Source organism: Triticum aestivum, chromosome 4A, assembly GCF_018294505.1.
Source record: "Triticum aestivum cultivar Chinese Spring chromosome 4A, IWGSC CS RefSeq v2.1, whole genome shotgun sequence".
NCBI lineage: Eukaryota > Viridiplantae > Streptophyta > Magnoliopsida > Poales > Poaceae > Triticum > Triticum aestivum.
The window spans coordinates 289,924,973-289,951,117 of record NC_057803.1 but is presented as its reverse complement, the minus strand read 5'-3'; positions in this window follow the sequence as shown (position 1 = coordinate 289,951,117).

Here is a 26,145-nt window from a genome sequence, read left to right as displayed (position 1 = left end):
CATGTCAGATCCACGACACTCCTGATAAGCCTGCTAACCACACCAACAGAAGTTGTTGGGTCTTCAAATAGGCTGGCAAGTTAAATGTCGAACATAAGGAGAAAGGGTCACCCAGTAAGGGTGACGACGAGGAACCTCGCGCACCGAAAACACGGGGATAGAAGAAATTTCCCCCCGATGTCAAAACGGTAAACATGATGTACGTCACCCATATCCCCAAGAGGGACCGCAAGCGCCCGCTAAGGGACATTTATGCGATACAACCAGTCGCCCCAAAATTCAACCCATGGTCAGCCTGTCCAATCATCTTCGATCACAGGGACCACGACCAGTATCCGTCACAGAGGTTCGGCTTCCTCATGGACGGTGGCAGCAGCCTTAACCTGCTCTATCAGGAAACAGTCCACAAGATGGGTATTGATCCATCAAGAATCAAGCCCACTAAAACTACCTTTAAAGGAGTGACACCTGGTGTAGAGGCCTGCTGTACGGGCTCAATCACATTGGAAGTGGTCTTCGGTTCGCCGGACAACTTCCGCAGAGAAGACTTGATCTTCAATATCGTCCTCTTCCGTAGTCGCTGCCATGCACCGCTCAGACGAACCGCGTTTGCTCGCTTCAATGTAGTCCCGAACTATGCCTACCTCCAACTCAACATGCCCGGACCACGCGGAGTTATAAAAGTGAATTGAAACATGGAATTCTCCCTCCACACTAAGGAGCACACCGCGGCCATGGCAGTGGAAGTACGGGGTGGCCTCGTCAAGCCAACTATTACGTCGGCGGCCAAGTCCTCGCACACTGTCAAATGAGTCTGGACTACCCCACTATATGATAGTCCAGCTCGTCAGGAGCTTGATTAGCAATTCGACCTCCATCTCATCCCCTAACAAATTGTGGCATATGTACCACGCGTACATACTAACACACTAAAAATACCATGGGAAAGGATGGAGGCATAATAAGGACAATGTCTACAATACGGCTAGACCCTATCATGACACTCAAATTTCCATTTTTTCTTTTATTTTTTACTTTTCCAGGTTCCTTACAACCCACACCATCCTTTTGATGGTACCAAGGCCTCTTTCTGTGGCCTAATATGAAAACACCGGTCGATGATCCTATCTAAGGACAATATACCAAGGAGAAAAGAAGCATAGACACATGCTAGAGCACCTAAAGGATCCTTCAAGATCACCTCGTCCACTTTCAGGATGCATGCATGGCTTCCCCTTGTGTTCGGCATGTAAAATAGCACCGTTGCTTATTGCACTATTTGTATCAATCAGACTACTATGGAAACAGTTTTTGGCCCAAACCTACGTGGTGTTGGCTTATCTCCCAACATATGGTTCCCTGTTTTTGTCCGATTGTCATGTACACCTTGGTATGACCTAAATCGCCAGGGGCTCTATTAAGCCACGTACATCTTTTAAATACTAAAACAAAGTCCGAACACTTTCACAGTGCAATTCGGCGTCCCGAATATAGCATTATATGCATTGGCTCCGAATCATGTCTTTGGCCAATAGTTGGGTTGCCGGGCTCGTGTGCTTGCTACCTTACGTTCAGTCTGATCAGCTAGGGTAGTAAAGGGATAACTACTGCGATTGTGTTTCTGGTTTACCCGGACAAACACCTCGGTAGAGAAAGCCGAAAACTGACTGTCATGACGCGGTGAGAGACGGTCAGCTATTCGGTGACCAAGTATAAATCTCTAGCGATTTTTCCGCATTATGCGATAGGCTGTCCTTCACCCGGCCGGGCATTCACATCACCCAAGTTCGGATAATCGAACAATACTAGGGGCTGCGCCCACACTCCCATTATAAAACTCCTATGGCTAAGTGAGGGCGATAAAGCCGCATAGTCCGATTGCCTGGTTCGCCACACAAACCCCTCCTCCACGGACCAGTACGTTGGGTCAAGTGTGTTTAAGTGTTATTCCGAACACCCCCGTACTACCTACATGGGGGCTGAAGCCGAGGACTAGCCAAATCTCAGATATCATAAACAACCACACATGAGGAGATATTTTAAAGTAAAATAAGAAATATTTCGGACATAAGCCGTGTTTCATGATACGGGATTGGATAACATACATGCATTCATTCAAAAATGATGCCGTTCGAATATTGGCCCTCTACAATGCGGCATCCTTTCAGGACATCATCAAAGTACCGCTCCGGCGTGCGGTGCTCTTTGCCAGGGGGCGGTCCCTCGGTTGCAAGCTGGACGGCGTCCATCTTCTCCCATTGCACCTTGACACGGGCAAAGGCCATCCGCACACCTTCTGTCACATCCCTAGAGTTTGATTGCAATTAGTTTCATAAGCATCCTTGCATCATGTCTATATTTATTTGAAACTTGAAATGGGGATTGCCTAAACCCGTGGCATCAAAGGAATTCACCAGGTTCACCTAAAATATTTTCAGTAAATCCAAATGGCTTTCAAAAATGTTCATCATTTATGGAAAATGCTGTAAATAGTAACAAAGGTGATGCACATTTTTCCATGACATATTTGGGCTCTGAATTAAATCATACTTTATTTGCATTTGGACATTTAAATGCTATAAAATATTTTAAATGTCCAAATAATCATAAACTTTGTTTACTGTTGGATATATTCCAAACAGTGGGCTTGAGCAAGTTTCATGATTTTTGAGTGTGCCTAAGTATTTTTAATAAAGCCCTGGCACTACAGAAGAAATAGAAAACCAGAAAAGAATTAGAAAAAGAGAGAGAGAGAGAGAGAGAGAGAGAGAGAGAGAAACCACCTGAGGTTACCTGCACAACCCACCTGGTGGCCCACTTAACTGGCCCAGCCCACCAGAGCCGCCACTGTCTCCCACCTCACGCCAGAAGGACGTGAGGCGTGTGGCCACCGTGCACCGGCATGCGCCAGGCCACCTCCTCCCTCCCTGCCTTCCTGGCTCCGCCTCGACGCGTCCGGACCACACCACACGATCCCTAGAGCCGTCTGGCTCTCCCTCTCTCTCCCCCGAATGCTCTTCCCCTCCTCTGTTCTCCTCACCGAACACGCCCGCCGCCGCCGACGAGGACCACCGTGGCCACCGTCCACCCCTCACCTTGCCGAAGCATCTAGAAGGACCGGCGTCATCTCCTTCATCGTCTACACAAGTTCGTTCGAGCGCGGGAGCGCCACAACAATGTTTCTGCCTCATCTTCAACCTCGGGCACCCGAGCTCGCCTTCGGTCGATTTGGCACCGCCAAGACCTCCCCGGGCTCACTAACCTCCTCTTCGGCATCGCTGTGAGCTCCCGCTCCGAACCCCTCTCTTCCCTGCCTCTTTTGCACCGCGTAGCCCTAGTTTCACTGGAGTCGATAGCTCCTCGCCGCCAGCCATGCCGCCACCGCGGCTACGGCTACGGCTGCGCAAGATCACCTCCGAGCACGTCAATGCACTCAGGGAGTCTCTAGGAGCTCGAATCACCCGCCCGTTAGGCCTGCCCTGCACCGTAGCCGCAACCCCGTGCACACCCAGAACTCCGGCACCGTCACGAGCTCACTTCCGGCGAGCTCCGTCCACCCCCGCACCTCCCATTGGTCTCCCTAGATGTGCACGGGCATGGGCTATCCTCTGATGCCCCTGGCGCGTCGATTCATCTCCTCTGGTGAGTTCCGAGCGAACTCTGCCGTGGTTCGAGGTCACCACCGGCGAGACTCCGGCGACTGTCGACGTGGCCACCTAGTGTGCATTAATCACCCACTAATTAACCTCCTGACCTACTTACATGTGGGCCCAGTGCCAGAACTAATTAGTTTAACACTTTGTTAGATTAGCACTAATTTTAGTGGGCCCCGCTTGTCAACTTTGACTTGGCGACGTCAGCTTTGACCGAGTCCCACCTATCAGCCTTTGTAGCTGACTATGTGTCACTAACTAGTGGGCCCTACTGGTTAGGTTTGACCTGGAGGCGCCTAGTTGACCAGCTGACGTCACAGTGATGAAGAGCTTTATCATCTTCAGAAATGCCAGGCAAGCAAAACCCCCTTGTTCATTCCGATACAATCCCACTCTCTCACTCCTGCTCTATTTTACTGGACTAGGACAACACCGTTTCAACTGTTACATGATGCGGTAGCTGAACCCCTTTCCTCTGCATGACCTGTCATTGCCACAGTAAATAGATGAAACCCACTAGCATGAGTAGGAGTTGTTTGAGCCCTGATGTGCCTACTCATTCATGCTTGTTTGTCATGCCTGCTATTGCATAAAATTGTGTCAGGTCTGATTCATCGGGGATGAATCGTGAACATGTCCTACTGTGTTTGAGCTAAGTGTTAGAACACGATTTGGTAAAGGTAGCGGTGAGAGGCCATGTAGGAGTACATGGTGGGTTGTCTAACTGAAACCATCCTTAGGAACTGAGTTCTGTGTTTGTGATCCATGAAACAGCTACTACCACACATTGGGCCCTGAAATATGACCCCGCTCGACTTACTAACCCCTCTCGTCCTCTGTCCAGGAGTTGCAACTAGTTTCTTGTGTTTATAGGTTATGTGTTGGAGGGCGTGCATAGCGCTGACCCTAGGGGTGGTTATGATGTGGTAGATACACGGTGGCCGGGTATGTTGGGCGCATGTTTGGCGTCTCGGGACCCTGTACACATCGTTTGGGGCCGTTGAGGACACCCCGACCGGATTTCCTTGCGGATGGAACCTGAATAGGCGGTAAACCTGGACCAGAGACTTGTGCGGTTAGTCAGGTCATGGTCTACACCCACGTCGGCTTTCGCTTGAAGTCTGCCGAGCACATGTCGTGTGCAGATGCTAACTGGTGGAAACATGTGTGACGAAGTACACCCCTGCAAGGTATAAAACTATTCGAATAGCCGCGTCCGTGGTAAAGGACTTCTGGGTTGCCTATAACAGTTCATAGACAAGTGAAAGTGGATAATCTAAAATGCGCAAGATAAGCGCCAATGCTATGGATAGCGTTCTCGTAGGTAGACGGGAGCAGACCCATAGTGGTGTATTGATATGGTGAATATGTGGACTCGTGTGCGCCACCTCAAAAGAGTTACTTGCAGTCGTAGTTTAAGATGGCCACCGAGTCAAAGCTGGCTTGCTGCAGTTAAACTCCACCCCCCCTTGTTGATACAGATGCATATGTATCTAGCTCTGATGTAACTCTTGCTGAGTACTTTTGTACTCACGTTTGCTTAATTTATGTTTTGCAGAGAGACTTCAGTCTCGCCAGTAGTTTCGCGTGGACTTCAACGCTTAGCTTGATACCTCAGCTACGATCCTGTGCCCTCGGCAGGATCTGGTAGATAGTCAGGCTTCTTAGCCTTTTTCATTTGTAGATGACTGTACTCAGACATGTTAAGCTTCCGCATGTTCTTTGATTTGTATGCTATGATTGTTGGGTCATGAGACCCATGTTTGTAATATCTCGCTCCTCGGAGCCTAATGAATAAATACTTGAGTCGTAGAGTTATGTTTTGATGCCATGTTGTATTTACACATATCGAGCATATTGTGTGTATGATTGAAATGCTTGGTATGTGTGCGATCCGACAATCTAGTTGTTTATCCTTAGCAACCTCTCTTATGGGGAAATATAGTCTAGTGCCTCCATGAGCCATAGTAGTCCGCTACAGCCTGGTTCACCAGAGTCCTGCTAGCCCAGCACTACTGCTCAGGACACTTGACTGGCCGGAATGTGTTTCACTTTGTTCTTGTGTCTGTCCCTTTGGGGAAATGTCACGCGGTGACATCCGGAGTCCTGTTAGCCCAGTGCTACAGCCCAGATTCACACGCTGCTGACCGACATACTCGATGTGATTCATGTATGCCTGTCCCCATAGGTTGGTGCCGCTTTGGGTTCACGACTAGCCATGTCGGCCCGGGTTCTCTGTCATATGGATGCTAGCGACACTATCATATACGTGAGCCAAAAGGCGCAAACGGTCCCGAGCCATGGTAAGGCGACACCCGTGGGAATACCGTGCGTGAGGCCACAAAGTGATATGAGGTGTTACCGGCTAGATCGATGTGACTTGGAATCGAGGTCCTGACAGCTTTGATATCAGAGCCTGACTGCCTGTAGGATTACCAAGCCAAACTAGTCGAAGTCGAGTCTAGAAATGCTTTAGTTATGTAAGGGAATTGATTGTGGAAGGGAACAGAAGGCTCTTTTTACTCCCTTACCCTATGCCCTTCTGATCTGAATCAACCTCTTCTTTTCTACGGGGATTAAGAACTAGGCCTTCTCATCTATCTATCAGGATGACGTGTTACTAATCCATAGACTTATAGAATTGATAGTTTCAAGCCTCAGTTCTGTTCCTACTACTTCCGTATGTTGAAAGTTGATCTCGGAACCTCGATATTGTGTTGTTGAGTGGTTATACCACCATTTTGCAGGATGTCTCCAATCTTTTGAGCATTTACAGCTGTTATGATGTCCGAGTCATCCAAGGTCTCTAACTAGTCTGATGCATTTGCAAATCCCTTCTTTCCGTTCCCGATGTCCCATTGGGCCAGTTCAACCACACTAATCGGTGAGTTGAGGTACTTTGTTGCCTCGACATATATGTTGGAGCTATTATTATGATCCTAGGTGTTTTAGGGAGTCACCTAGTGATCTAGCCATGTTTTGTGCTCCCGGTGTGATGATTCTGGCCAGCATTCTCGAAAGCATCCTGTAATGCCTTTTAGTAGTAGGTATTCTATTCCTGGGTTCTTGAACCCGAGATTCACCCTACTTACCTCCTGTTGATAGTGTTTGCTCGTTCCTTTAGGATATTAGTAACATTGTGACAGTCCTCGAGGTCCGTGGTATTTCTTCCTTCCAAATACCATGAACCGTTAAGGCAGGAGTTCTTTGAACCAAAATATCACAATCAGAGTACTCTTGAGGAGTTCTCCATTCATAATTGTGATTCTGTCAGTTCTACCTTTCTGCATGGGTTATCTAGAAGAAACCTGTTGAACTTGGTTCAACATATTAATCTATGCATCCACAACTCAGAAAGATATATGTCCTCTTGAGTTGTCCCTCTTCATTTGTATTCCGACCGTCGCCTATCAATTGATAGTCAGGAGTAATTGTGCATCCATGTTATCGATGCTTATTATTCTTGTGGTCCATTAAGCCATTCTATTTCAGAATGACTAGGAGAAACAAACTCCAGTACCTCCTCCATATCCAGGATTGGGTCAAAGTAGGTGTGTTCTGCAGATCAAATGCCAACGCGGCCTTTGCTCTGTTCTACCCTGGAGTATTACCCCCTTTATGTTAGGATTGTCATGAGAATTGCACCATCTCTCGTGAATTCTTGATGCAGTAATACTTCTTGCCATCATTTTTCATTCCTCGGTCCCGTGTTATCGCAACTGGAATGCCGGCAAGTGAACCATGATGTGTGAAATCAATACTCCTAGCAACCATGTTGCTTGGTAGTTAATGGACACTAATATCATTCTTAGTGTGTTGGTTATCAAAACACTATTCTAGGATTGATCGTGCTACCTTGTTCTTATTTCTGGTGCACTCTTCGATCTTTGAGTTAGGATTGAATCCCTTGCTCTTTTGATCACATCGTCTTCTCTGAAAAGCAAGATTGTTCTCGAGCTTAGTAACATATCGGTGGTTCGTGATTTTCCAAATATCTTTTCGAAAGTATCACCAGGTTGTTCCCCGACTGTTATGTTGAGCTCGTGATCAAGTTGGTTTTCTTGTAAACCACCCTTTCTCCAATAATCTGTGTCGGATACCCTGAGCTAGTTGGTTAAGCTAAACAAGAACTTGGAGAGCTGGAAGGTAAAAGCTTGTCTAACTTAGTTCACGTTAAGGGATATCTTTTGTGTGTGTGTGTGTGTTGAAGAAAGATGATATCTCCATTGATTGGTCCTCGTGATAAGTTGTTGGATCTATTGCCTTGTCAAAACTTTGACTTGAGTATGGGCTATCGTCAAGTCAAATCAGAACCAACGATGTTCGTAATGTTGTCTTACTCGTGGTTGATCCCTCGAGCATACACCATTACATCCTTTGGTCTGACCAATGCTATCACCGTGTTCACATGATGGTGGAAGTCCAGTGATATGGAAATTCCGATGAGTTGCTGTTGAGCCCATCAGCATCATTTTGTCTCCCCCATGATTGATGTTGAACATCAACCTAGTGTTGAAAACTTGTAAGAAATGCCTTCGTGTCCCGTTCATGAAGCATATGTTGGATGAAAGAAGTGACCTTCTCCGGTTCACGTGCATTTGGTGTAAGTTGCCGCCGTGAGTTCGAGAAAGGTTGTTTTTGTTTCCTCTGGTAGCATCCCAAGTCAGCTATGCATGTGCGAATGTATTCTATGGTTTGGTAGATTAATTACCTCCACTCCATATGTATTCCCTAGCACACCAAGCCACTGATTGATTTGTTTAAGGAAAAGGAGTTGTTGTGCGAATACTAGTTCATGCACAAGGACTTCGATATCCTCAATGATGGTTCCCCACGTGAACTCGGTAGTGTTTTGTTGTAAGACTTCTACATGGTCATGCTTGTCTTGGACAACGTGTTCACATATATGTAGCAGAACCAGCTCATGTTTTGGAGTTTACTATCGTAGTTCAATTCCCGAGAATCTCGCAACATCGTCTTGTCGGTTTATGTTGCAAACTTTCTTTCGGGATATGTTGTCTGAAATATCCCGTTACCATCCAGATCGGAATCTCAGGAAGATATGATGGTTGGAGCTATTCCAAGATTTATGATGTAGGTCTCGACAAGGTTGATGTTCTGGCCGACACACCTAGCCGGAAGATCTATCGTTGTAGTATCTTGATTGAGCTATTTGACCATCTTCTCCATGAGGATTTAGTGCAACTTATTCTAGAAGTTGTTCCTCAGGGGTCGTTGTGCTCTCGGTTTCCTCGATTATGCTAGAACCATTGAAACAGTGGAATCACTCTCCACTTTTGAGTTTATCCCCAGTTACTAGAATCATTCCCAACATTTGCATTTTGTTCCCAGCTTGCACCGCCGTTGTGCCATTCTATCTTGGACTACCTTCTCGGTAATTCCTGGTACTACCATGGGTCCCATCCATTTCCGATGATAAGAAAAATCATCCATCGCGTTGTCTTCAACAAGGTAGTCCACATCATCCATTCGAATCCGGATATGCCATTCCTTTGAACTCCGCCAAACGATCGATTGTGATTGCCTTAGGCTGGTATAAAGAGTTTCAATGATCTAGATATCAAAATTAATTCTTTTTGCCACTTAAGGGAATAATTCTATGAGTCACCTCCCCTAAGGTGCCCCATTATGGAATCATGGCAATTATTTCATCACTATCTTGAGATCTTGCCCCACCCTCTTCAGCGTGAGATTTTTGTCTACCCAGTAGAACCTTATCATCTACCTCTTTCCATCACTCCTAGTGTGTGATTCGCGTCTCAGCTCGTGAGATGTATCTATGTCTCATTCCGTGAGTTAATCCTGAGCTGCTCGATCTTTGAGAAGATCGATCCTTCTAGAGTTTCTTTTCCCTCTCGTTGTCATGTTGGTAGGAGTTCCTGGAGCAAGACTTCGACACAATGAAGGTGATCAAATCAACATTTTTATGGAGTGCACCCTAGATCGTGAAGATTGTGTTGGTCTTGTGTCCCTTTTGTCTTCTCACCTCACGTCCTGAATCTCGGGACGAGATTCCTGTTTACTGGGGGTGAGTTGTCACAGCCCTAGAGTTTGATTGCAATTAGTTTCATAAGCATCCTTGCATCATGTCTATATTTGATTGAAACTAGAAATGGGGATTGCCTAAACCCCTGGCATCAAAGGAATTCACCAGGTTCACCTAAAATATTTTCAGTAAATCCAAATGGCTTTCATAAATGTTCATCATTTATGGAAAATGCTGTAAACAGTAACCAGAGGTGATGCACATTTTTCCATGACCTATTTGGGCTCTAAATTAAATCATACTCTATTTGCATTTGGACATTTAAATGCTATAAAATATTTTAAATGTGCAAATAATCATAAAGTTAAATGTTTACTGTTGGATATATTCCAAACAGTGGACTTGAGCAAGTTTCATGATTTTTGAGTGTGCCTAAGTATTTTTAATAAAGCCCTGGCACTACAGAAGAAATAGAAAACTAGAAAAGAATTAGAAAAAGAGAGAGAGAGAGAGAAACCACCTGGGGTTACCTGCACAGCCCACCTGGTGGCCCACTTACCTGGCCCAGCCCACCAGAGCCGCCACCGTCTCCCACCTCGCGCCAGAAGGACGCGAGGCGTGTGGCCACCGCGCACCGGCACGCGCCCGGCCACCTCCTCCCTCCCTGCCTGCCTAGCACCTCCTCGATGCGTCCGGACGACGCCACACGATCCCCAGAGCCGTCTGGCTCTCCCTCTCTCTACCCCGAACGCTCTTCCCCTCCTCTGTTCTCCTCACCGAACGCGCCCGCCGCCGCCGACGAGAACCACCATGGTCACCGTCCACCCCTCGCCTAGCCGAAGCATCCAGAAGGACCGGCATCGTCTCCTTCATCGTCTACACAAGTCCGTTCGACCGCGGGAGCACCGCGGTGATGTTTCTGCCTCGTCTTCATCCTCGGGCACCCGAGCTCGCCTTCGGTAGATTCGGCATCGCTGTGAGCTCACGCTCCGAACCCCTCTCTTCCCCGCCTCTTTTGCACCGCGTAGCCCTAGTTTCACCGGAGCCGATAGCTCCTCGCCGCCGGCCATGCCGCCACCGTGGCTACGGCCGCGCAAGCTCGCCTCCGAGCACATCAACGCACTCAGGGAATCTCCAGGATCTCTAATCACCCGCCCGTTAGGCCTGCCCTGCACCGTAGCCGCAACCCCGTGCACACCCGAACTCCGGCGCTGCCGCGAGCTCACTTTCTGTGAGCTCCGTCCACCCCCGGACCTCCCATTGGTCTCCCTAGATGCTCACGGGCACGAGCTATCCTCTGGTGCCCCTGGCACGTCGATCCGTCGCCTCTGGCGAGTTCCGAGCGAACTTCGCCGCGGTTCGAGATCACCGCCGGCGAGACTCCGGCGACTGTCGTCGTGGCCACCTAGTTTGCATTAATCACCCACTAATTAACCTCCTGACCCACTTACATGTGGGCCCAGTGCCTGAACTAATTAGTTTAACTCACTGTTAGATTAGCACTAATTTCAGTGGGCCCCGCTTGTCAACTTTGACTTGGCGACGTCAGCTTTGACCGGGTCCCACCTGTCAGCCTCTGTAGCTGACTATGTGTCACTGACTAGTGGGCCCTACTAGTCAGGTTTGACCTGGAGGCGCCCAGTTGACCAGCTGACGTCACAGTGACGTAGTGCTGACGCAATAACTCATATTCTAGATTTAACTTAATTCAGGAAATTCCAGAAAATGCCCAAAACTTCTAAAATTCATAGAAAATCAACCCTAGGTCCAAATCAAATAATTTATATATGAAAAATGATCAGAAAAATCCAAAGAATCTGATTATGGCATTATCATGCATGTTTGAACAACTTATGCGTGCTGATCAGGTCAAATCAAATAAGTGGCATTTAAATAATCACATATGGAGTTGAATTTGAATCTTTGGTTCAAACCAACTTCATTTAATCTGGTTTTAGTTGCATTAGCTCAAATCACAGCATATTGAAATGTCATGATCATGCATCATAATGTGCATTGCATTGATTGTATTCTTTCTGTGTTTGCCGGTGATTGTTCCCCCCTCGGTAGACGTATGTTTCGACGATGTGATCAATGACACCGATGAAGAGCTTTATCATCTTCAGAAATGCCAGGCAAGCAAAACCCCCTTGTTCATTCCGATACAATCCCACTCTCTCACTCCTGCTCTATTTTACTGGACTAGGACAACACCGTTCCAACTGTTACATGATGCGGTAGCTGAACCCCTTTCCTCTGCATGACCTGTCATTGCCACAGTAAATAGATGAAACCCACTAGCATGAGTATAAGTTGTTTGAGCCATGATGTGCCTACTCATTCATGCTTGTTTGTCATGCCTGCTATTGCATAAAATTGTGTCAGGTCTGATTCATCGGGGATGAATTGGAGGTGTGTGAACATGTCCTACTATGTTTGAGCTAAGTGTGTGAACACGATTTGGTAAAGGTAGCGGTGAGAGGCCATGTAGGAGTACATGGTGGGTTGTCTCACTGAAACCATCCTTAGGAACTGAGTTCTGTGTTTGTGATCCATGAAACAGCTACTACCACACATTGTGCCCTGAAATATGACCCCGCTCGACTTACTGACCCCTCTCGTCCTCTGTCCAGGAGTTGCAACTAGTTTCTGGTGTTTATAGGTTATGTGTTGGCGGCCGTGCGTAGCGCTGACCCTAGGGGTGGGCTATGATGCGGTAGATACACCGTGGCCGGGTATGCCGGGCGCCCGTTTGGCGTCTCGGGACCCTGTACACATCGTTTGGGTCCATTGAGGACACCCCGGCCGGATTTCCTTGCGGATGGAACCCGAATAGACGATAAACCTAGACCAGAGACTTGTGCGGTTAGTCAGGTCGTGGTCTACACCCACGTCGGCTTTCGCTTGAAGTCTGCCAAGCACATGTCGTGTGCAGACGCTAAGTGGTGGAAACATGTGTGACGAAGTACACCCCTGCAGGGTATAAAACTATTCGAATAGCCGCGTTCATGGTAAAGGACTTTTGAGTTGCCTATAACAGTTCATAGACAAGTGAAAGTGGATACTCTAAAATGCACAAGATAAGTGTGAGTGCTATGGATGGCGTTCTCGTAGGGAGACGGGAGCGGATCCATAGTGTTGTATTGATATGGTGAATATGTGGACTCATGTGCGCCACCTCAAAAGAGTTACTTGCAGTCGTAGTTTAAGATAGCCAGCGAGTCAAAGTTGGCTTGCTGCAGTTAAATTCCACCAACCCCCTTCTTGATACCAATGCATATGTAGCTAGTTCTGATGTAAGTCTTGCTGAGTACTTTTGTACTCACGTTTGCTTAATTTATATTTTGCAGAGAGACTTCAGTCTCGCTAGTAGTTTCATGTGGACTTTGACGCTTAGCTTGATACCTCAGCGACGATCTTGTGCCCTCGGCAGGATCTGGTAGATAGTCAGGCTTCTTAGCCTTTTTCATTTGTAGATTTCTGTACTCAGACATGTTAAGCTTCCGCATGTGCTTTGATTTGTATGCTATGATTGTTGGGTCATGAGACCCATGTTTGTAATATCTCGCTCCTCAGACCCTAATGAATAAATACTTGAGTCATAGAGTTATGTTGTGATGCCATGTTGTATTTACAGATATCGAGCATATTGTGTGTATGATTGAAATGCTTGGTATGTGTGGGATCCGACAATCTAGTTGTTTATCCTTGGCAGCATCTCTTACGGGGAAATGTAGTCTAGTTCTTCCATGAGCCATAGTAGTCCGCTACAGCCCAGTTCACCGGAGTTTTGCTAGCCCAGCACTACTGCTCAGGACACTTGACTGGCAGGCATGTGTTTCACTTTGTTCCTGTGTCTGTCCCTTTGGGGAAATGTCACGCGGTGACATCCAGAGTCCTGCCTAGCCTGCTACAGCCCGGGTTCCTGGAGTCCTGTTAGCCCAGTGCTACAGCCCGGATTCACACGCTGCTGACCGACTTGCTCGATGCGATTCATGTATGCCTGTCCCCATAGATTGGTGCCGCTTTGGGTTCACGACTAGCCATGTCGGCCCGGGTTCTCTGTCATATGGATGCTAGCGACACTATCATATACGTGAGGCAAAAGGCGCAAACGGTCCCGAGCCATGGTAAGGCGACACTCGTGGGAATACCGTGCATGAGGCCGCAAAGTGATATGAGGTGTTACCGGCTAGATCGATGTGACTTGGAATCAGGGTCCTGACACCTTCAATATAGACCGACCGCTTCACGGCATCAAGCTGAGGGAAGGCGTTGACCAGCCGCTTCACGAGACCAAAGTAGCTATTGGGCATGGGTTCGGCGAGCCAAAGACGGATTATCAAATCCCTCATGACCAATTCAGCCACCCTATGAAGTTCGGTCCATTGCTTCAGCTCATCGCTGAGGGGCATAGGATGCTCTGGCGCAAGGTACTACAACCAGAACAACTTCTCCGTTGAGCTCCCCTCTTCGGACCAAAAGAACTCCGCGGCATCAGCCACTCTTGGCCTCCTTGCCCTTCTCCTTGGCTTTCTTTCTGGCGCCTGGTACGGCGCCGGGACCAGCATCCTCGTCAATAGAGGAATAGCTGGGTCTTCGGGCAGCGGAGCCGAACAGTGAATCCGGCGCGCTTTCTTCATGCAGCCCTAGAAAAGTAAAGGAAAGGTTTATTGTGCTCCTTGGACTCGCAAAGTAAGGTTATCAAAGAACTTAGGGGTGACGCAGCGTGGGTGTTGTTGTAGCTGAGGACTTCGGTTGTCTCCGGCCATGACTTCTGGGTCTTGAAGAGCAGCTTCCAAATGTCTTCTTGCTTCATGCCGAAGAACCGCTGTAGGGTCCGGGGACCAAACGGGTTGAACTTCGACCTAGGCTCTTGACGTGGCTGACAGGGGAGAATCCGACGGAAGAGCATCACCTAGAGAATGCTGGCGAGCCTGGTATTTTTATCTACCATGCTCTTGATTCTCTTCTGCAGCACCGTTACCTCGTTAGACGACGCCTAGTCCAAGCCCTTGTCGATCCAGGATGCCAGCCGCATTGGGGGACTGGACTTGAACTCTGTAGGAGCAGTCCATGTGGAGTCACGGGGCTTTGTGACATAGAACCACCCTTGCTGCCACCCTTCACGGTCTCCACAAAGGTGCCCTATGGCAAAGTGACGTTTGGCAGTTTGCTCACCATAGCACCACCGCAATCCGCGTGATGGCCGTCCACCACTTTAGGCTTCACATTGAAAACCTGGAGCCATAGGCCGAAGTGGTGGGAAATGTGAAGGAATGCCTCGCATACGATGATAAATGCCAAAATGTTGAGGAAAGAATTTGGGGCTAGATCATGGAAATATAGCCCATAGTAAAACATGAGGCCATAGATGAAAGGATGTAGGGGAAACCCCAGTCCGCGAAGAAAATGAGGGATAAACACTACCCTCTCGTCGGGCTTTGGAGTGGGGATGATCTGCTTTTTGGCTGGAAGCCGGTGGGCGATCTCCTTGGCCAGATACCCCGCTTCCCAGAGTTCCTTCTTGTCTTTCTCCGTGACAGAGGAAGCCATCCACTTGCCCTACACTTCGGATCTGGACAAGGCTAGAGTAATTTCTGGGGATAGAGAGGATTGAAGCTTGGGTGCTCGAGCTTGAGGGCAGATGGACTGTGGAAGAGGAAGGCGTGGAGTAAAAAGGGGGAATCTTATCTCCTTATAAAGGAAGTGAATATCATGCATCCCCCACGAGCCTTAAAGCTCGCCTATCTCAAAGAGGTCCTGCGAAACGGCACGGTTGGGTTTCCCAAACCTGTATTGATGAGTATCCCGTAATAAGGGAGCACGATCTCTGCTTTGACAAGACGTGTTGCCGGAGGCTGCATCTTGAAGCATGAAACGGGAGGCCGAAAAATGGTTTGAAATAATAAAAAGGTCGGCGTAACGTATCGTCTGTAAAATCATCAGAAGGCAGAATTTATATGTATTTTACCTTTACGTTCAAGGATGGTGACTATTGTACAGTGCCGGATATAGTGCTGATGGTCAACTGCTTTGAAGTATTAGGAGGAGGAACCTGCCTTGCAATGCCGAAGACAATCTGCGTGCCGGACACATCGTCGTTGAGGACTGGTTCAGGGGCTACTGAGGGAGTCCAGAATTACGAGGTCCTCGGGCGTCTGGGCTATGTGATATGGGCCGGACAAATGGGCCATGGAGATACAAGACGGAAGACTATCCTCGTGTCCGGATGGGACTCTCCTGGCGTGGAAGGAAAGCTTAGCGCGTGGATATGAAGATTCCTTACTCTGTAAACTGAATCTCTACAAACCCTAGTCCCCTCTGGTGTCTATATAAACCGGAGGGTTTAGTCCATAGAGGCAATCACAATCATAATCCTACAGGCTAGACAATTATGGTTTAGCCATTACGATCTCGTGGTAGATCAACTCTTGTAACCCCTATACTCATCAAAGTAAACCAAGCAGGACGTAGGGTATTACCTCCATCAAGAGGGCCCGAACCTGGGTAAACACTATTTCCCTTGCCTCCTGCTACCATCAATCCTTAGATGCCCAGTTCGGGACCCCCTACCCGAGATCTGCCAGTTTGACACCCACAACGACCTTGCCAAAGTCAACTAGGTAGCCGCAATAAATCCTTGGAACGACATGGCGATAACCTTCACCACCAATGATGATCCAAGGGCCAAATCAGTCTGAGAACTAGCCGCTTTGGTCTCAAAACCCATTAGTGGATGGCTTTCGGCTCAAAGTGCTCATGGATGGCGGCAACTAATTGAACCTAATCTACGAAGATACAGTACATAAAATGCAGATGGACAAAAGTCGCATTGAGCAAAGCGACACCACTTTCCGAGGCATCATACCCAGTCGAGAAGCACGAAGCTCAAGGAAGATCAAACTATAGGTCCAAAGAGTTGCCCTTCCACGTGGCACCTTTCAACAGTGGATATCATGTCCTGTTAGGGTGAGACGCATTCATACGCTTTCAAGCCATACCCCATTACGGATACATGAAGCTCAAAATGTCAGGGCTCAATGGAGTTATTACTCTCACTAGTGATCTGGATATAGCACTCCGCGCCGAAAACAAAACTGCATCGCTGGCCCTCGAGGCACTATCCGAGCCCCTTGTGGCCAAGGAACTAAGCACTCTGTGCTCCATTGTGGACAAGGACAGTGTAATCCTCGAAAAGAGGTCCAAATCCACTTCCTTTAAGCCAGCAGACGAAATAGTCAACTTTCAAGTACACCCAATGGATCCTAATAGAACAACAACCATTGGAGCACAACTAGATCCAACGATCGACGCCACATTAAGAGCGGTTCTGCACGAAAATTGGGACATTTTTTCCTGGCATCCTTCGGATATGCCAGGAATCCCATGCAGACTGGCCGAACATAGCCTCAGTATAATATGAGGTTTTAAACTAGTCAAGGAAATATTGTGGCGATTCTCCGAATGCAAGCGACAAGCTATGGGGGGAGGAGCTAGCCGAACTACTTGAAGTCGGGTTCATTAAAGAGATCAAACACCCGGACTGGATAGCAAACCTGGTCATGGTGCCAAAGAGGGACAAATCCTGGCGCCTTTGCGTCAATTTCAAAGACCTCAACAAGGACTGCCCTAAGGACCCCTTCCCACTGCCCCGCATTGACCAAATCATTGATGCAACTACAGGACACGATTCACTGTGCTTCCTCGACGCATACTCCGGATACCATCAAATTAGGATGAAGGAATCCGATCAGGCCGGAATGGCATTCATCACTCCGTATGGGCCTTTCTGCTTCAACACTATGCCTTTCAGACTCAAAAACGCTGAAACCACTTATCAACGCATGATTCAAACATGCTTGGAAAAACAAATTGGCAAGACAGTGGAGGCATATGTAGATGATGTAGTCATCAAAATTAAACATGTAGAATCATTGGTGGTTGACTTGTGCCTTACATTCGACAACGTCCGAACATATGACATATGGCTCAATCCGGCAAAATGCGTTTTTGGCGAACCGGCTGGAAAGCTGCTCGGGTCCATTGTTTCCAACAGAGAATCCAAGCAAATCCATCCAAAATCCGAGCCTTGTCACAATTGGCATGGCCAACAGACGTAAAGCATGTCCAAAAACTAGCTAGGTGTGTGGCAGCCTTGTGCCGCTTTATCTCCAGATTGGGAGAAAAGGCACTGCCGCTTTATCGCCTGCTCCGATGAATCAACCACTTCGAGTGGACGGATGCGACAACAGACGGGTTGGAAGAAATGAAAACTCTGTTAGCAACCAACCCAATCCTTTCCGCACCAAACGTCGGCGAACCTATGCTACTGTACATATCAGCAACTCACCAGGTAGTGAGCGATGTGCTTGTCGTCGAACGAGAGGAAGAGGGACACAAATTCCCACTCCAAAAACCAGTATACTATGTATCGGCGGTCCTTACACCATGTAAACCCCGATACCCACACTATCAAAAGATAGCGTATGTGGTCTTCATGGCATCTCGAAAGCTGCGACACTACTTTCAAGAGTGCTTGATCACGGTGGCTTCTGAAGTGCCATTCCACGTCATCATAAACAATCAAGACGCCACCAGCCACATTGCCAAGTGGGCTATCGAGCTCTTACCATTTGAAATAACATATAAGCCACGCCGAGCTATTAAATCTGAGGTGTTGGCCGACTTTGTCACCGAATGGACAGAAGCCGAACTCCCTAAAGAGTACAACACATACTCCAACTGGGTGATGTACGTCGACGGCTCCAAAATGTTAGCCGGATTGGGGGCTAGTGTCATCCTAACATCCCCTACAGGGGATGCAGTCCGTTATGTCTTTCGAATCATGTATACGGACTCCAATAACGCGTCCAAATATGAAGCACTATTGCATGGACTCCGGATGGTCATTTCTATGGGCATACAACGCCTTGATGTGCTTGGGTATTCGAGCCTCGCGATATCTCAAATAAATGGAGAATTCGATGCAAAAGATCCAAATATGGTGGCCTACCGCAACGCCGTACGCAAAATATCAACTCACTTTGAGGGGCTCGAGTTTCATCATGTGGCTTGAGATAATAGTCAAGCAGCGGACATCCTTGCACGAATGTGCGCTAAACGCAACCCCGTCCTGCCTAACACCTTTTTGGAAAGGCTTTTCAAGCCATCCATGGTATGGTAGGATGAGCGCGAAATTACCAATCTGGCGCCGATCACGCCCCCGGATGCCGAACACTATTCGGATATCATCGGGGGCTTCGGCACTAGACCAATGCCTTCCGCCCATGTAATCATGGCGGTTATTGCTCCATGTAATAGGTAGCAGCTCCCTGATGATCAGAACGAGGCCCGTCGCATAGTTCGATGCTCTAAAGCCTATAAAGTTTAGGAAGGAGAAATCTAGAAGAAAAGCACTATAGTAGAAGAAAAGCACTACTGGAGTTCTTCAAAGATGTATCTCCGAAGAGGATGGGCCGCAGCTCTTGGCCAAAATACATGCTGGCCTCGATGGCCATCATGCCACAGCTTGGGCCCTCATAAGCAAGGCCTTCCAAACAGGCTTCTTCTGGCCCACGGCCCGAGCAGATGCACAGGCCCTTGTACAGTGTTGTGTCGGATGCCAGCTCTTTGCCAATCAAAGCCATATGCCGCCCACTACCCTAAGAACTATCCCATTACTTGGCCTTTTGCAGTCTGGGGGCTAGACATGGTCGGACCCCTTAAATGCGGAAGCCATAAGAAGAAATATCTACTGGTCATGGTGGATAAATTCACTAAGTGGATAGAGCCCAAACCAGTAAAAACAGCTGAAGCCGGACCGGTGATATATTTTATATGCGATGTCGTACACCATTATGGTGTCCTGCACAACATTATTACTAACAACGGCTCTAACTTCATAGCCAATGAGGTATAAAATTGGTGTGCTAACCTCGGCATCAAGCTCGATTACGCCTCCGTATATCACCCTCAAACAAATGGTCAAGTCAAATGGGCTCATGGCCTGATAATGAGTGGCATCAAACCCAGACTAGTGCAATCCCTAAAGGAGTCGGATAAACACTGGGTCGAGGAACTCGATTCCGTACTATGGGGGCTGCAGACCACGCCCAACCGCACGACCGGATGCACACCATTCTTCATGGCGTATGATGCAGAGGCTGTCTTGCCCAGCGACATTATTCATGATTCACCTGCAGTACACATGTATGAAGAGAGAGAAGCCAAGCTTGATCGGCAGGACAACTTAGATGTCCTGAAGGAGGAGCACGATGTCGCAAAAGCCTGTTCCACATTATATCGACAACAAGCTCGAAGATACCAAAGCATAGAAGTGCGGGCAAAGACTTATAACATCAATTAGCTCGTTTTACGCCTCCCGGTGAAGAAAAAGGACAAACTCAAACCAAAATGGGATGGTCCCCTCATTATAGATGAAGTTCTCACTGGAGGAGCCTACCGCATCGCAATGCATCGGATAATCGCTTAGAGCCGAACCTTTGGAATGCCGCCCGGCTTCGAAGATTCTACACATATGTACGGCCATGCTTCTTATTCATTCTTTTGTCTTGTTTTCAATTTTTCCTTTTTTGTTTTTATACATTTCCCATGGTGTGTTCGGATAAGCCGAACACTTGAGGGGTACACATGCTTAAATTTGCACACCCCGTCATGATTGGGGGCTTCTGTAAGTAGAAGCTCATTATTATACAAAGCCTAGAGCTCACAATATATGCGTCGTGTGCGGATATACATCCTTTTTGCCATTATATGCACCTCTATGACTTAAGTTTTTGACAACCTAGGTTGCCTCGCTCCTGTGCTTATGCCCTACGTTCCCGATTGTTCGCCTAAAGCATAAAGGGAGCACCTCTGTGATTGTTACAACCGGGTTATCCGGCCATGTACCTTAGATGGGTGAAGCCAAAAGCTAGCGTTCTTAGGGGAATAAGTGGTGGGCACTAAAACAACAGATTGATGCCATATTGCAACCATTTTAAAGCACTTCAAGATAGTTTTCCGTATTACGGACCTCACGCTCCGCCACGTGTAATCATAATATGCCAACCCAAGGAAAGGAAACCTTTAACGGAACTATTTTCCTTGGAAGATGTTTCTTACATATGTAATATAACATACATCCCAAACTCGATTTTTTTGTCTGTTTGAGCACAATGACTAGGTTGCCTGGTTTCTGGAAAGATACTTCCTTTTGTCTAAAGTATCCGGAAACACTCCACCATTTTGGTCCGAAGGTTAAAGCCGAAAGCCTGCGATGACAAAATCATTTCACATGTTCGGAACTAACCAAAGGTCGATCATAAATGTACATTGATACATTAAATCAAAAACCTATTTATCGATGTCAAAACCGGCGGATCTCGGGTAGGGGGTCCCGAACTGTGCGTCTAAGGCGGATGGTAACAGGAGGCAGGGGACACGGTGTTTTACCCAGGTTCGGGCCCTCTTGATGGAGGTAAAACCCTACGTCCTGCTTGATTAAGATTCATGATATGGGTGGTACAAGAGTAGATCTACCACGAGATCAAAGAGGCTAAACCATAGAAGCTAGCCTATGGTATGATTGTTGCTCGTACTATGGACTAAAACCCTTCGGTTTATATAGACACTGGAGAGGGCAAGGGTTACACAGAGTCGGTTACAATGGTAGGAGACCTACATATCCGTATCGCCAAGCTTGCCTTCCACGCCAAGGAAAGTCCCTTCCGGACACGGGACGAAGTCTTCAATCTTGTATCTTCATAGTCCAGGAGTCCGGCTGAAGGTATAGTCTGGCTATCCGGACACCCCCTAATCTAGGACTCCCTCAGTAGCCCCTGAACCAGGCTTCAATGACGACAAATAGTGCAATAAGCTATGCATTATTTATTTAAAAAAGCTGCGATCAAAGCAGAACGATATGAATAGTGCAATAAGCAAAAGATGGGACTATTTAACATGTCCTTTCCAGGGGCGAGCTGCGGAATGTTATGTGAAACAGGTATACTGCTCGTTATAGAGACCACCTTAGAGTTCCATAGTGCGGCGTAGCTTTCTGCTTCCCTAGTTGTATCGTTTGTGCGGCAATTGTATTGCCGGACAAACCTTCCGTAGAATGGAGTCCTGAAAATAAGAGAAAATTAAGAAATCGACAGCCCCTAGTGCGGTTTAGGTCGCGTTTCGGGCGTGCCTTGATGGTGCCCCTCCCCCTGTGCCCATGGTATTTCCAGAGTGTAGTTATGTATGTGCAACACTGGTTTCACAAGTTCGTGAGGGCTGGGGTTGGGGCCGCATTGCTACGCTTGGTCGGAACATGCCAGGCGGTCTTGTTGTAGGTTACTCCGGGCGCGCTGGACGGTGTCCAGACGTTTAATGGCCGGACTGGAGAATTGCCTTGAGAGGCTGCTTTGTACTTCCGCTGAGACAGCCGCCGTATTCTCCTTCGTTCGGAGAGAGCGTTCGGTGTTTCCATTGACCGTGATGACTCCTCGAGGGCCTGACATCTTGAGCTTGAGGTATGCATAGTGCGGCACCACATTGAACTTGGCAAATGCAGTTCGCCCGAGCAGTGCGTGATGGCCACTACGGAACGGGACTATGTCGAAGATTAGCTCCTCGCTTCGGAAATTATCCGGAGATCCAAAGACCACTTCAAGTGTAACTGAGCTTGTACAGTTGGCCTCTACACCTGGTATGACGCCTTTAAAGGTCGTTTTAGTGGGTTTAATCCTCGAGGGGTCGATGCCCATTTTCTGCACTGTATCCTGGTAAAGCATGTTCAGGCTGCTGCCGCCGTCCATAAGGACTCTAGTGAGGTGAAATACGTCAATAATTGGGTCTAGAACCAATCCGGCGAATCCGCCATGACGGGTGCTAGTGGGGTGGTCCCTTCGATCAAAAGTGATCGGGCAGGAAGACCATGGGTTGAACTTTGGGGCGACTGGCTCCATCGCTTATACGTCCCTTAGCGCACGCTTCCGCTCCCTCTTGGGGACGTGGGTTGCATATATCATGTTCACCGTCTGCACTTGTGGGGGAAAACCTTTCTGTCCACTGTTGTTCGGTGGGCCGGGCTCCTCATCATCATCGCTATGCAGCCCCTTTTCTCTGCTTTCGGCATTTAACTTGCCTACCTACTTGAACACCCAACAATCCCTGTTGGTGTGATTGGCTGGTTTTTCGAGGGTGCCATGTATCTGGCATGAGCGGTCGAGTATTCGGTCCAAACTGGATAGGCCCGGAGTATTTCTTTTGAATGGCTTTTTCCGCTGACCGAGTTTAGAGCCTCTGAATCCGGCATTAACTGCCGTATCCTCAGCATTGTCGCCGTTAATGCGGCGCTTTTGCTTGTTGCGACGCGACCTACCACTGTTGTCCTTGGTATCCGAATTACCAGGGCTCTTGGTCATGTTATTACTGCGAGCTAGCCAGCTGTCTTCTCCCGCGCAACAGTGGGTCATAAGTGTCGTGAGGGCTGCCATAGATTTCAGCTTTTCCTGTCCTAGGTGCCGTGCAAGCCACTCGTCGCGGATGTTATGCTTGAACGCTGCTAGGGCCTCTGCGCCTGGACAGTCAATGATTTGATTTTTTTGGTTAGGAACCGTGTCCAGAATTGTCTGGCCGATTCCTCTGGCTGCTGAATTATGTGGCTAAGGTCATCGGCGTCTGGTGGTCGCACATAAGTGCCCTGGATATTGTCGAGGAATGCGGTTTCTAGGTCCTCCCAACAACCAATTGATTCTGCTGGCAAGCTTTTAAGCCAATGCCGAGCTGGTCCTTTAAGCTTGAGTGGGAGGTATTTGATGGCGTGTAGGTCATCACCGCGGGCCATGTGGATATGAAGGAGATAGTCCTCGATCCATACCGCAGGATCTGTTGTGCCATCATATGATTCGATGTTCACGGGTTTGAAACCCTCGGGGATTTGATGATCCATTACTTCATCTGTGAAGCATAGTGGGTGTGTGGCGCCTATGTATTGGGATATATCACGACGCAGCTCGAACGAGCTTTGTCTACTATGTTCGGCCCGGCCGGATTTATTGTATCCGGAGTGATGATTATCGTCTCATGTCGTGGGGCGCCCACGCGATCTATAGAACGATCTTGTTTGCCTTGCATTGTCCTCCAATATATCTCGTAGGTCTGGCGCATTTTCCTGTGCCTTGGTATTTTTTGAGCGGTGCCGGGGTGCGGCTTGAGTGGAGGGCCAAGAGGCTTCTCTGTCACGGCCATGGGGTGGCCGGTCGGCCGCATCATGTGTTGGTGATGTAGGTTTAGGTGCTTCCTCCTCCAATCGGGGTAGCAACCTGCGCTTTGGGTAGCTCTTGGAGGGGTGTTCGAGTTCATACTCTTCGGCCGCAAGGACTTCAGTCCATCTATCAGCTAGCAAATCTTGATCAGCTCTAAGCTGTTGCTGTTTTTTCTTCAGGCTGCTCACCATGGCCATAAGCCTGTGTTTGAAACGCTCTTGTTCGACGGGATCCTCAGGCACGACAAATTCGTCATCGTCGAGGCTTGGCTCGTCTTCGGAGGGAGGCATATAATTATCGTCCTCGACCTCTCTGTCTGCCGCTCTCTCATGAGGGCTGGCTTCTCCATCCTCCTGTGCTAAATCTTGCTGGAGGTGGATGTCTTCGGTACTGTCCGGGGTGTTATTATGTCTCGTGCCGGAATCACCATTTTTGCTTTGGCGGGATTTAGAGCGGCGCCGCTGACGCCGGCGCTTAGGCTGCCTCTTGGAGGGGTCATCCTCCGTTGTTCCATCGCCATTGCCTTATTTTGGGGTGTCCACCATGTATATATCATACGACGAGGTGGCTTTCCAGTGCCCTATAGGCGCTGGTTCTTGATCGTCTCCTGCATCGGCATCCATACCGTCGATGTCTTCGGAGTCGAAGTCGAGCATGTCGGTTAAATCATCGACAGTGGCTACGAAGTGGGTGGTGGGTGGGCTTTGAATTTCTTCATCATCCGCATCCCAACCTTGCTGACCATAGTCCGGCCAGGGCTCTCCTGATAAAGAGAGATACTTTAGTGAATTCAGAATATCGCCGAAGGACGAGTGCTGAAAGATGTCCGCGGCAGTGAACTCCATGATCGGCGCCCAATCAGGTTCGATCGGTAGGGGCGCGGAGGGCTCCGAGTCTGGAGAGGAGTCCGGCTCCTTGGAGTCGAGGGCTTCGCAGAGAATAGGGCTGGTGTTCGGCTCGATCACCGTAGAGATTGCAGCCCTCGAGGCGGTGTCCAACCATCCATCCTGTTGGCTCCGAATTAAGGGTCGGGGCTGATGCGGGTGTGGCCTCCAGGGCACTGTTCGGCGGCAGAGCTAGATCATGCCCATCGTGACAGTGCAGCGCGCTCAGCTGCGGCTCGAATCCGTCAAAGATCAAGTCTCCGCGGAGGTCGGCCGTGTAGCTCAAACTTCCAAATCTGACCCGATGGCCAGGGGCGTAGCTTTCGATCTGCTCCAGATGGCCAAGCGAATTGTCCCACAGTGCAAAGCCGCCAAATACGAAGATCTGTCCGGGGAGAAAGGTGTCACCCTGGATCGCATTGCTGTTAATGATCGGAGAAGCCATCGGTCCTAAAAGTGACGACACAGAGGAACTCTCAATGAAAGCACCAATGACGGTGTCAAAACCGGCGGATCTCAAGTAGGGGGTCCCGAACTGTGCGTCTAAGGCGGATGTTAACACGAGGCAGGGGACATGATGTTTAACCAAGGTTCGGGTCGTCTTGATGGAGGTAAAACCCTACGTCCTGCTTGATTAATATTGATGATATGGCTAGTACAATAGTAGATCTACCACGAGATCAGAGAGGCTAAACCCTAGAAGCTAGCCTATGGTATGATTGTTGTTCGTCCTATGGACTAAAACCCTCCGTTTTATATAGACACTGGAGAGGGCTAGGGTTACACAGAGTCGGTTACAATGGTAGGAGATCTACATATCCGTATCGCCAAGCTTGCCTTCCATGCCAAGGAAAGTCCATTCCGGACACGGGACGAAGTCTTCAATCTTGTATCTTCATAGTCTAGGAGTCCGGCCGAAGGTATAGTCCGGCTATCCGGACACCCCCTAATCCAGGACTCCCTCACTATTCCTTCTCTATTTTGTCTATAAGGCTGCCTAATCTACAGTCTTCCTGTGAATATTTCACAGTGATCATTACTTGATCATAGACCAAATTTAAAGGGATTTCCTTCCCATCTAGTCCATGTGGTCCTACTCGGTCCATATGATTCGGGTCCAGTTTCGTGAAGCGTGTCTTCACCATGGCCCAGGCTTCTCATGCGCCTTCATGGCAGGCAGACGTCTTCCATAGCTCAAACCGGCGCCAGGCACCTTTGAACAAGTTTTCCAGGCCCTCCATACTTTCTAGAGGGGTATCAGATGGCCATAACGCCTTCACCATACTCCTCATGGATTTCCGGGCCCGAGCATGCACGACGGACAACTCCTTTAGCACATCGCT